Source organism: Poecile atricapillus, chromosome 11 (assembly GCF_030490865.1).
Source record: "Poecile atricapillus isolate bPoeAtr1 chromosome 11, bPoeAtr1.hap1, whole genome shotgun sequence".
NCBI lineage: Eukaryota > Metazoa > Chordata > Aves > Passeriformes > Paridae > Poecile > Poecile atricapillus.
This window is the reverse complement of record NC_081259.1, coordinates 8,589,974-8,602,215: the sequence shown is the minus strand read 5'-3', so window position 1 is coordinate 8,602,215 and position 12,242 is coordinate 8,589,974. Positions and strand designations below refer to the sequence as shown.

Below are 12,242 nucleotides of genomic sequence, written 5' to 3'. Positions count from 1 at the left end.
TTAGAACCACCTCCATAATTTTTGGTAACTTCTATCAAAATCTTAAAAAGAAAATGGGTCACAAAGAGACTTTAAAATAAGAGAAGTGGTGACAGATTCATGTGGTAGGAGAAGAAGAGCTGGTTAAAACATTATAAAATGTGAGCCTTCTAATTGCTTGGGTGGTGTAATGGACACAGTTGTCATTTTAGCTGCTTGACACTTCATGCTGAAGAGATGTGTCAGATTCCCCCACACTTACATGGCAATTTTCCCAAGTAGATTGTGAAACTGAGAAGATAAGTTCTTTACAATTCAAGGGGATCTGCTATTCAACTGGAGAGTGAGTATGAAGATAAGCAACATGCCAAGCATTGGAAATTACAATCTTGATTTCTGGGAAAAGGTTTTCTTGCTTTCTTGTTTCGTTACTCTTTCTTTTGTCTTGTCATGCTGTCAGCTGTCATGTTGGGGCAAAAAACCTTAAAAATCAAAATATCAAAACATACTTTCTCCCTTTCTGGTTGACTGACTGTTAAAAAATGTTAATATCTTAGGGAGAAACATTTTCTTGATGAAATTTCCAAGCAGAGGCTTTAAAATTCTTGCTGAAAGAAAAAAATGTAGCTTGCTTTCTCTAAGACATGCTAGGATGTCACTGTCATCCGGAAAACTACTTTGATTTTCAACTGGTGTACATCAGAGATCCAAACTGAGCCTCTTTATCGAAATACAGACACCATGAGCTGAAAAGCATCTCACAGGCTGTTCCTTCTTCCCAGTCTGTGAGGTGCTGATAATCCTCAAGCACCACAGATATCCTGGGACTGTCCAGTTTTCCTGTGTCTAGAAAGCCACTGCTTGCTGCCTCCTGCATCTCTGGCTTGCCCTACATTTAAAAGCATCGGTACCAAAGGCAGCCACAGAGGCACCGAGTCCACAGAACCGGCCAAGGATGTGAAACCCAGGGATGAAGGAGCAGAATTGCAAACATTCATCACAAGAACAGCGTTAACAAAAGTGGAATAATTTCTGTTCCAGCCAACAACGGTGGTGAAGGAGTGACTAAGTGAACTGGTGTAAAATCAACAGCATTTCCTAGAGTATTTTAGAGATGCAAGGCATCGCTTTTTTTTAATTCAAAACTGACACTAATTTGGCTGTGTGGCACTCTCTCATGACTGTCTAACACATTTTTAAGCTTATAAAAGAAAACAGCACATACTGCCAAAAATTCTGCTTGTTTTAATAAAGACTAATACCAAAAAAGAGAAGTTTCACAGCCTCCCCTGATGAGTTGCTGTGAAGTCTGCAGGCAAACAGTAAATGCACAGCTTCAGCTGCCCAGTGGGAACCAAGGCACCTGTCTTATAATTTATATAAAAATTGGAAAAGGTTTAGGAATCTCATTTGCATTGTAACAAGTACTGCAGGTGTCAAGGAGTCTCCAGTGCCACTGGAAATCTCACACACCTACATGGAGCCTCTCCCTACATTTTTCTTTCTTTATTGGCCTTTGCAACAGCTGATGGTTGATGGGACACCAAGGCCCTTGGTACCCCAGTGATGCAGTCTGAGTGACTCAGAGACTGCCAGAAGATGTGGTGCTCCTGTGTTTTCCCTGTGAGTTTCCCTCTATTTAGTGTTCCTCCTCGAAGCCTTGCTTTGTTTACATTACAACATGAGAGTTTCAGCTGTCATTAAAGAGCAAAGGGGTTGGTCTTGTTTGGACAACAACAACCCTGCAGACTCCAGAATCAAAAGGGCAGGACTAAAGGACCTGATGGTTGTTGCTTAGTGAATTTCATGATTTTTAAGGTTTTTTGCCCCAACATGACAGCCCCAGAACCATGAGGCATTATTAGTGCTCCCTGCTGAAGGAAGCCCTTGGACACCACAGGGAGAAGGAGATTTGATGCTACTTGGAGGCACTGAGGAGGAAGGGTCATGAACCAACCACAGAGGGTGGGAACATCAGCCTGGGCTGCCAGATTAAAACACCCTCAGGAAAGCCCATCCCCAGGATTTTTGGATCTAGAAATACTGCCAGAGGAATTGTTTTTCCCCAGGCATTTCTTTTCTTGGGTAAATTACATCCATGAGAAGAGGAGCATGAAATGGGAATGAAAGAAACCAAGCAGAAAGGAATTAACTGTACTCTAGGCACTTAACTCAGAAAGGATTTGCCTGCAATGTTAGCTGAAGGACTTGGATCTCAGTTTTCCATGCCAAGTAGCCCATCCCTAGACTGACTATCTTGGGCTCCATTCAGCACTAACATAGGAGTCACTATTTCCTTCAGCTGAAAGGATATTTTCACCTGCTTGCACTAGAGGAGAATACAAGTTCTTGTCTACCAGAGCTACATGAAAAGGAACAGAAAAACAGATTTTGTAATAAGGTTGTTAAGATCAAAGCAAACCATCTTTCTCCATAACCGGATTCGCTCTTTTGGGCTTTTGATCTGAAGTATGACACCCAGAATTTAGCAGACAAACAAGTCATCAGTTAGTCAGGGTACTGAGAATCAGAGTGAGGCTGAAATATTCTAACAGAGGATATTTCTAATCCTCTTCAAATTAATCAAACCCTGCAGCACGAGACCAATTTCTTCTACCCTGCACATACATATATTTCCCTCCCCAAAACCCGTAAAGTGAAGCATTTAATATGACCTTTACTCATCCTGCTGGATGCTTATTAGTTGAAAAATGTTGGTAAGTAATGGATCCCAGAGAAGTAAATGTTTATGCTTGCCTAAACCTAGCCAAGGAAATTTTCTATGGTGGAAAAACTGTCTCACCATGTAGAGTGCCATAACCAGGATGATATTAATAGAAATAAAAATATAAATGCCTACTTGTTTGCAACTCTGAATTTAACTGTTAGGTTGCCAGAGCAGGGACGATTATTTCTCTAGAGACACAGAGCCAAACTAAGTGCCAAGGACAAAACCCTGTTTCAAAGGGACTATTTCATAGGAGCCCAATCCTGTTTCTGCCCAGCCAAAACACACCAGAGATTTTAATTCCAGCATTTAGATACTTAAATAGCAACTCCTGCTCTCTGCTGTGCAACTAAAGCAAATGCATCCAAATTATTTTAGCTTAAGGAGACATGCATGCTCTGTGTTTGACTGTGGCATTCACTGCTGGCAAGGTTTAAGGCCATCTCTCAGCCTGTGATTTCTACATTGAAACAAGAAATAGCTGTGAGTTTGCATCTCAACCACCCATTTCACCATCCTGAACATAAGTGGGATGTACTAGAGAAGTAATGTGTTCCATTACTGAAATTTGATTCACCAGAACAATCCACTAGAGCCCCATGAGAGAGTGGACAAATGCCTGGAATAAGAAAACACCAAACTTTCTCCCAACCGGATTTCAACTTGTAGCAAAATTATACCAAATTTCTTGTTCACCCTTTGTGTGAGTAGTGCTGAGCAGCTTCCCTGCCTCCCCCCTCAGCAGAATATCTGGAGCAGGCTGGGCTGCCCCGTTACCTGTGCGAGTTTCCCGGGACAGATCACCCATTCCAGCAGGGGACAGGGAGGGAGCCGGGATGGGGCAGCAGGGAGATGTCTGCTCTGCCCCTGAAGGTCTGTCCCTGTCACCCAGCCATCCACAGCACGGAAGATGGACATTTTCACTGTCATTGTTTCCAAACCACTGGCCCAGTCTGCCAAAAAACACCTCCAGTCCAACCTAGAGGAGAAAATAAGGTGAAGAATCACTGCTTAGCTCAAAGTAAGGATTTGCTTTGCGGTGTTTTGACAGTGATACAGCTGGAACTAGAAAGCTCTGTTGTGTGAGCAGAGCTTTGTTTTGCCTCTTCTATTTAGAAAAAAGGCCAGCCATGTTGGTTCTCCTTCTCATTTCTTAATCCCGGGAGATATTTCCACAAAAATTAGACTTTTGGTTCTCTGAAATGCATCCACACCACCACGTGTTGCTTGAAATCACACAGCAATAAACTCAAAGGTGGCAAAAGAAGAGGATGACTGAAAGTGTAGGAAAATACTGGATGATTATGAAATTTACTGAGGAATATCACAGCTGTTAATAAAGAAAAGAAAAAAAACAAACTTAGTTATCTGGGGAATTTTCTCATATCTTTTCAATGTCCATTTTAAGTGGTTCTCTCAGTGCCATTTTTTTCTAATCGTTCTTCCTAAATCCCCATAAAAGTTCTAAAAGTTTTAAATTCTCAGAATTGGCTCTCATGCACATTCTAATATATCCCACCATCTATTTTTTTTGGGGGGGGGAAGAGAAATAACAGGAAGAAGCATTATCATCATTGTGCATAGCTCTGCTCTCAAGATTTTCTCAGTAGCTAAGTAAAAATATCTGTCCTGATATGAAAATACGTCCAAACAAGGAAACTGCAGATGTGCAGCAAAAATAAGCATGGAATATTTTAATGTCTGCAGATGAAATTATTACAGGGTGTGAAGATTAAGTTCTGAAGTAATCAAGAAAATAATTACTCCAGGTCAAGCACTCTGAATGAATCCGGCAGCAGCATGTATAAAAGCAGACAGCATAAATAACAACAGGATCATGGTGACCCAAAGAACTGTAATTTGTTCCATTTAGCCCAACTAATTTTAATTGGACTGTGCACATGAATAAGAATTAGGGTCAGCAGGATTCAGCTGAAAGTTTATTTAGGGCTTTAAAGACTTTATTTTAACAATAATAAACAGAACAGCTTAGGAGAATAGGAGGGTTATTGTGACTCTGAGTTGGATTGGAAGTCCATCGCCTCAAAAAACCCAAACTCTGCAGCAACAACTACTTGCAGAATAAAAGTCTTTATTCCTTTAAAATGAAATTAAAGCCTAGAACCATTTTCTGCCACCTTCTTCTCTAAGTATGAATTTCATAAACAAATACTTGAAGCAGTCTCCTTTAAAGGAGGCTCAAATACTTGGACATTTAAGGTGCTTTTCTGGGTTTTTTAAATCTTTTTTTGCTGCACCATGGGAAGTTTTTCCCCAAAAGGCTACGTGGCCTTGGCCGAGGAGGATTCCAAAAGCTGAGGTTTTTTTAACTGGAGTTTTAATTTATAAAAGATGAGATATTAAAAAATAAAAACACTGTGCACAGCTCAAACCTCCATTACAAATAGTTTGTGATGGCACTTCTGGAGTTGCATATGAAAACAGGCACTTCACTGGGGAGGAGAACAAAGTCAGCTGCACTTCAAACCAAACCAAGGCACAGCCAGTTCATCTTACACTAGATCAACACTGTCAGTGTTTCCATCCAGCAGCAGACAGTTTTGGTGCTAATTATATTCTTATCTCTAACATTCTCCTCTAAAAAGTCTGAAAGTCAGAATTAAAGTGGAAATGTTAATGAGCAGTGCCACTTCTTGTATAAGCCTCAAGGTGACCTTACTTTGGTACACTGTGGGATAGGAGTGCAACTGAGTTTGCAATTCCAGCTGTGGCAGTGTATGTTATTTTCTAAGTGAACACACAGGAACAAAGACTCTGCTCCTCAGGTTTGTTCACATGGAGCCAGGAATGAGCTAGAAGAAGGTGCAGAGACAGGTCATGTCTGGATACCACACTATTATTCAGACACCTAATTGTCACTAGGTGTGGACTGCCTCTGAGTGAGACATAAAGGTTACTTGAGTTACCTGTCTTAAGCCTGACAGAATTCTGTTTGTAATCTCTTAAGAATGTGCTAACTCAACCTGTCCAAAGGCAGCACACCTAACACACCTGCAGGGAACCCTGACAACTGCACTTTCCATATTAAAAAAATAATAAGGTGATGAAATCATTGCAATAATTAGTAGCTTCTCGTAACATTCAAGTTACAAGCACAAGCTGCCAACAAAAGACATCTCACTCTATCGCTGTTATTGTTCTAATAAAACCATTTTCATCCAGTGGGAATCCTCCTCTCTTTTACCACCCACGGTCTCTGTCCCCATGGCTTTTCCTCTGCTGGAGTGATGCAAACCCTCACCCTGCCACGTTCCCTCTGGTCAGGAGTCTCTCTGGGGTTGCAACTGGCTTTTTTTCTGCTCTCTATTTCAGGAAATAACAGACTTCAACTCACTGTCTGCTTTTCTTTTTCCCATCATGAGCTGTTTGCAAATGTGTGCTTTGACGCAGAAACCCAGCACTAAAACAACACAGGCTAAACATAGCAAAGTCAACGTTAGGAAGGGCCCATCTCTGAGCTAGGCTGGACTGCAAGCCCAGGGGAGCTGCTTGTCCATAGCCAGGGGTCAGTTCTGGCCCCTGTGAGCTCTTCTGGGGACCACAAACCCACCCCACACAGACCACTGGGATTTCTTTGGCAGAAGCAGTTCCTGAGATGTGCTGGAGCTGGCACAGGTAGGAGTGGGACGGGATGGAATCCTCACTAAGCTCCTGGCTGCAGGGACAAAATGCACAGAGGGACTTTTAGCAGTGGATGTGAGCTGGGACAGTTTGGGAGCCTCCTGCACCTGTTGCAGGTGGCCTTGCTCCTGCTCCTCCCCTCACCCTGTGCCTCAGAGGGACAGAGGGGGGAATGGGTGGCTGTTTTATGACTAAAAAGAGATATGTCAGGTCTGCTTAGGAAGTGATGCACCAGGGTGTGGACTTGGTTCTGGGCTGGGGCATTGCTCTGAGCTCTCCAGGTCCTGCTGACTGACAGAGATACAGGAGACCACAGCCATCAGTCCTCCCTCAGCTGGGTACAGCCAACTACTGCTTCCACTGCTTTGAAATAACTGTTTAAAAGCACCCATCTCAAAACAAACAAACAAGCCCAGCAATATTGCAATGGGTAAATGCATAGATAATATGTGAGATTCAGTTTTGTCAGTGGAAAGACAACTAGAATCCTTTGTGTGGAGTGTCTAGGTTTTCTGTTCTGCTTCACCGTTAGCTTTATGCTGGAATTAAACAAGACCTGACTGGCTTTATTATTTTGTTGTCTAAGCAATCTGCTGATTAGTCTGATTAATTATACAATTATCCTTCAGCATGACTAATAGTTTTGTCATCATCGTGTAACTTGCAGTAATTTCTTCTTAAAGAACAACAGTAAAATGATTGTACTTTAGGGAATTAGTACTTAGCCATCCTTTAAAAACTAATAAAATGAAGCCTGGAGATGGAAAATTAATTTAAATGGTTGACAGGCTCTATCTTAATTAGGCAAAGATATATTACCCCATATAGCAATGAGCAACAACAGAAAATAAACTATCTGTGGTCCTACAAGTATAAAATCAGATGTAGCACATCTGGGTTCAATCCAGATAAAATAGAATCAAAGTGAAAGTTGCTGGGATGCAGGTGCTTACAAACATACATGGTTTCTAAACTGGCAAAGCACCAGCTTCAGAAGTTGATATTTTCTTGGAAATATACAAATAATAAATAATTATTGAGATCATGTCATTAGGGTTTGCTTGGGTTAGGGTTTTTGGTGGTTTTTTTTTTGTAATATCCTTACACTACACTGGTCTAATTTGCTCTGCAGAACTATTTAGGAAATCTTCTGACCACTTTTTCTTTGAAAACATTAGATCCTAAAGGTTTTGCAGTACTGAACTGCCTCTCAAATAGATAATTCTGCATATTTAGCAGGCTCATTGGCCTCAGATGTTGTGGCTGTATTAAAGAGTTGCATTTTCAGCCATTCAAGGTTTAATCAACCCTTTGCCAATGTGTGTAGATATCACCTGTCTGAAGACATTCTGGTAAATGCTCCTACAGCCATTACTGGAGGAAATTTTCCAGTCTTTTCCACTCCACTGATCAAATGTTTTTTCTCTAAGCTCCCTTACCCAGTCCCATATTGATTTTCTTGTTAATGTTCCCCATGACCATCTTATAACCATTTCCTCGAGGGAACACATGAAGAAGGTACAGCAAATAACCCTTATTCTTGTTCCAAAGGTCCATAAAGCATCTAAGGCAATTAAGATCTCCTCAGCAAAATGCACAGAGACCATGTTTTTTACTTAGAATAGCAGTCAAGTGACTGCAATCAACATCCTCCTTTCATGAAATACCCCCTGGTTGTTGGTCTAAAGTGTACCAGAGAGGGGACAGATAAACTCTGTGCTTGCCAGAGGGAGTGATATTGGTCAATCTCAGAGCAATGGAAATTTTCCTCAAAATAAAGCCAAACCTCAAGCCAAAGTTACTACAGTTCATGGACATCCTAACAACTATAGACCTTGTTTGAAAAAGCTAAGGAGAGGTCACAATTCCTGGGAGAGAGCCAGGTGGAATCCATCATTTCCCAAGCCAAGTGTCCAGAGTCATGATCTCTGCAGGAATCCAGGACAAGACTGGAATTGCTCAGCATTCTACAGCTTCTGCCAAGGCAGATTTACAGAGCCCCATTCTGTTGTTACAGTTCAAGGGAAGTCCCTGTTGTGCTCAACAGGAATTTCACAGCTGATCTCAGAAACTGGGTCATGGTTTTGCTTCTCAGTGCATTTGCTATTTCTGTAGAATTGCTTTGCAGCTTCCTGGCTCCTGATATCTCGTGTGTGACCCTCTCAGCCTCTGAGGCCAGGTCCTGACCAGATCTTCATCAGCTGACAATGCAGCACCACCTTAGAGTTGTGTTCTGGGTGTTGTAAGTAGAAGGTGAAACCTTTCTCCAATGCAGATTTCTTTATGTATGCCTGCCCTGGCATAAGATACCATCACATTTTACTTGCTTATAACCTTCTGCTAAGAAGAAAAGGGTTTCAAAATTAATTGATGGTATGCACACACCTCTGCTTGGAAATTCTGCTCTAGGATGTATCTCTCACTGCTGCTAAAAACTTCAAAACCTTCCACATCTAGCAGCAAACATTTCTGCTTCTCTCACTTACACTTTTGTCCATCAGGATCTGTGACACATTGCTCCAGGGGCTGATCTGCCAAGGGCTTTTCCTGAAGAACCTGATGGCACTTGAGTATCTGTCAACAGTCAGGGTGAACTTCCTGAAAGTGCATCTTGCCATCCTGACAGACCCATCATAAATCTGGAATCCACGGATAGGGAATGTCATAGGAGATTTAAACACAAACACAGTCCTGTGTAAAAAGCTTGGGAAAACTCCATGTCTTCTGACAGCATAGAAAGGTATCAACAAGTCGCCAGACCACCTTTTCTTTCCCAAAAATGGGATCTGAAAACTCAGCATATGTGAAAGATGAAATTCTGCTGAACATCCTCTTCAGGATGAGACTCAAAAGCCAAAAACAATCCTCATAATCTTGCCTAAAACTTATAAGCCTGGTTGAAGCAGTTCAGAGCCCCTGTCTCCAGCCACCCAGGAAATCACCACCACAAGAAGGACACAAAGGACTGTGTGGAGCAGCACTGCCATCAGGGTCCCTGCTCAGGACAGATGGGTTTCTCAGGAAAACATCAGCATGACTGGAAAGAATGATAGCAGTCAGACTTCCTGGAGGCAAGTGTCTCCTTGGAAGCAAGTGCCAAAAGGACAGAAAGCAGATGCTTTGCCATGCTCCTCCCCAAGAGTACATTTCTTAACAACATGATTAGAGCTTACCCGAGCTGCAAAGGAGGCTTTTTGCAGTTTCAATTTAAATAGCAACACCAATAATAACTGAGGATAGCACTGATTATCCTTGCTGTCCTACAGAGATCCCATTCCTGTTGTCACTTATGGTCGAGTCATGTATAGCCAGAGCTGTGCGCATCACATGTCTAATTACTACTGCTTATTACTTTTTTATACTTCATGGAAGGTTTAATAATTGTTAAGCCTCGCCAAAAACATATCTTGAAATACAATTTAGGCTTAGGGCAGCACAATTTACAGTGAGGATGTGCGTAGGCACTGTGGTTGCTAGAGAGGAGGCTGTGCTGCTGAAAACAGAAAATAACACATAGTTACCAAAAATAAAAAAGATGCTACCATGAAAAATGTTTTCTCTTTTTCAAACTGGCTGTGTTTGCCCAGCTGTGGCACAGGAGGGAGGGTGTCATGGTGTGTGGGAGCTGCACCCTCACCTTGATGTTGCACCACTGAAGCACCACACAAAAGCCATTTGGCCTAAGTCAGAGTCTCTAATCCATTCTCCACTGACTAATAAACTAAGGAGAAAACTAAATCAAGCATGTTCAGTCAAGAATGCTCTCAAGCTGTTGGCCTGAAGAGAAAGTTTATTTGGATGCTTATTATTTCTGGCCTGAACAATAATTTAAGCACCTGGTATAAATTACTCATTGGTAGCCACATTAATTCCTGGGGCTTTTCTTCTACCTTAAGCTAACGCCAAGAAGAAATGGCAGAAGAATAACTCACTTGTTTCTGGGCAGTGTTCTGTGTTCTCCATTTGCCCCTTTTCCCCAGTAGCTGTTTTGGCCTCTCTGGGAGCCAAAGTTGCTGCTTTCTCCAACAAAAAATGGAGCGTGTAACCTCCAGGCTGGAGCTGTCATCTGTCGGGAAAGTCCCATCTCTGCAAGCAAAGAAACACCAGGTAAATATGGAGCACAGCTCAGCAATTAATTAACACTTTTAATTTCACCACAGACACAGTAGAATTTGTGCCCTTAATGTGGAAAAAGGTGCATGCACTGCTATAACAGCGTGCTCTAAGGCATGTTCAGAAACCAGCAAGTTAGTGACAAGGTAGCTTTGAGCATCAGGACCTCCCGTTCAGCAGGAAATATTCCGCACTTATGATGCATTCCCCAGGCGTGCTGAGGCAAAGAGAATGAAAGGATAAATTGCCCCTTGTATTTATAGCTTCCCAGGGAAGACTTGATGTGGTCCAGAGGGGAAATGTGAGATTTTCTTCTGTCTTACACTAATTAGCAGGGGAGTGTCTCAGCTTCCATTCTTCAGCATGTTACACTGGGGAAAAAAATGGGAAGGAGCCCCATTTGAAGAAATTACCTTGCCAGAGTGAGTCCAATTCCACTGTCTAAAAACCTGGAACAGAGGAAATACAATGGTGTAAATGATGAGGAATGTCTGCAGTGAATTTGGCCTGCAGATCTATTCATGCCTGTTGTGGGGGGAATGGTATAACAGTAACCCACCCTGAGCTGCAGAAAATAATGTCACTACTCCTGGCCCAGGCCCCATGGTCATTATTTTTAAGAGCAATAAGACCATCAATCATGGCAGGAACTCGTGGCTTTTCAGGATCAGCATCTTGAACCTGAAGAAAAAAATCTTAGTTAATGCAGCACAAAAGACACTGGAATCAACTTCAGACAGAGGTAGTAATGCCCAGCAGATTTTATTTTTGGCTTCCACTTATGGGCGTGGTGAGTCTAAAGAGGTGATATGCCCTGAATCAGAGTCAGGCTATTAGTCTGATTTCACTTTTGAGCTTTGGTGTAAAGCAGAAAACAAGAAGAATTAATAAGGATGAAATTCTGGTCCAGGTGAAGTGAGCAGGTGATTTCTCATTAGACACCAATGGGCCCACAGCTACTCCTTAATTCAGTGTGATTTAGAGGCATAGAAAACATTTTTCCCAAGTCACTCAGATCCTTTTGTAGATGTCCTTACAGGGCCAATTGAGAATCTCTCAGTTGATGCTAGAAAATCAATTAGACACTTTCAAGAATCTCATTCAGCAAAGATAACAGAGTAATTGGAGCTGCTCTCCTTGCATGCACAGACCAAACCCCCATATGCTTCTGTGTCTGCTGAAAGAGAAGCTGCCAAAAGCAAAATAATTCTCCATGGGAACTGGGTGCATCTCATACTCGCAGGCTATTTCTTGCCACACTGGCTGTTAATGGTAGATTTGTGCCGTGTTTGGGGAAAAAAAAAATCACCTTTCTGCTTTTTCTGAGTCTACCCTCACCTCCCACTTCTCCCAGCTGGGGTACAAAGGAACCTGTCTCCTTGGTGGCCAAGGGGGTGACCTGGGCAGGGAAGTGACACACAGTCATCCTTTCAGCCTTGTGGGATCACCATATTGATAGGGTATGATGGAGGAGAGAAAAAGCCATGGCTTGATCAGGAGCAACAGCTGATTTCTCTCAGCTTCCTCACACAGACCCACAGGGCTGCAGTGAGGGAGAAAATGGCCTTGATGTACCTGCTTCCACACTGTGAAAGGAAGCTCACACACTTCAAAGCAGCTGACAAAAACCTTAGAAGCTATTTATTTTCCTCAGTAATCCCACACTAGTCTCAGCAGCCTCTTACATCACCTTTCAGATGTAAGTTCTTCTAAGTAATTAGTAATAAATGTTTGAGTTTACAAACCCACTAATGCACTAATGGGATCTGGATCCCCTTCC

At 42.2% G+C, this 12,242-nt stretch overlaps 1 protein-coding gene and 1 pseudogene across 2 annotated transcripts in view; both read right to left on the bottom strand.

Annotated features, from left to right (window-relative positions):
• The window catches only part of CEMIP (cell migration inducing hyaluronidase 1), a 100,773-nt gene that overhangs the window by 78,284 nt on the left and 10,247 nt on the right, over positions 1-12,242 (bottom strand). The gene's annotated exons all lie outside the window — the stretch shown is intronic.
• LOC131583181 (cell surface hyaluronidase-like) overlaps positions 1-12,242 on the bottom strand; it is a 44,741-nt pseudogene that overhangs the window by 23,191 nt on the left and 9,308 nt on the right.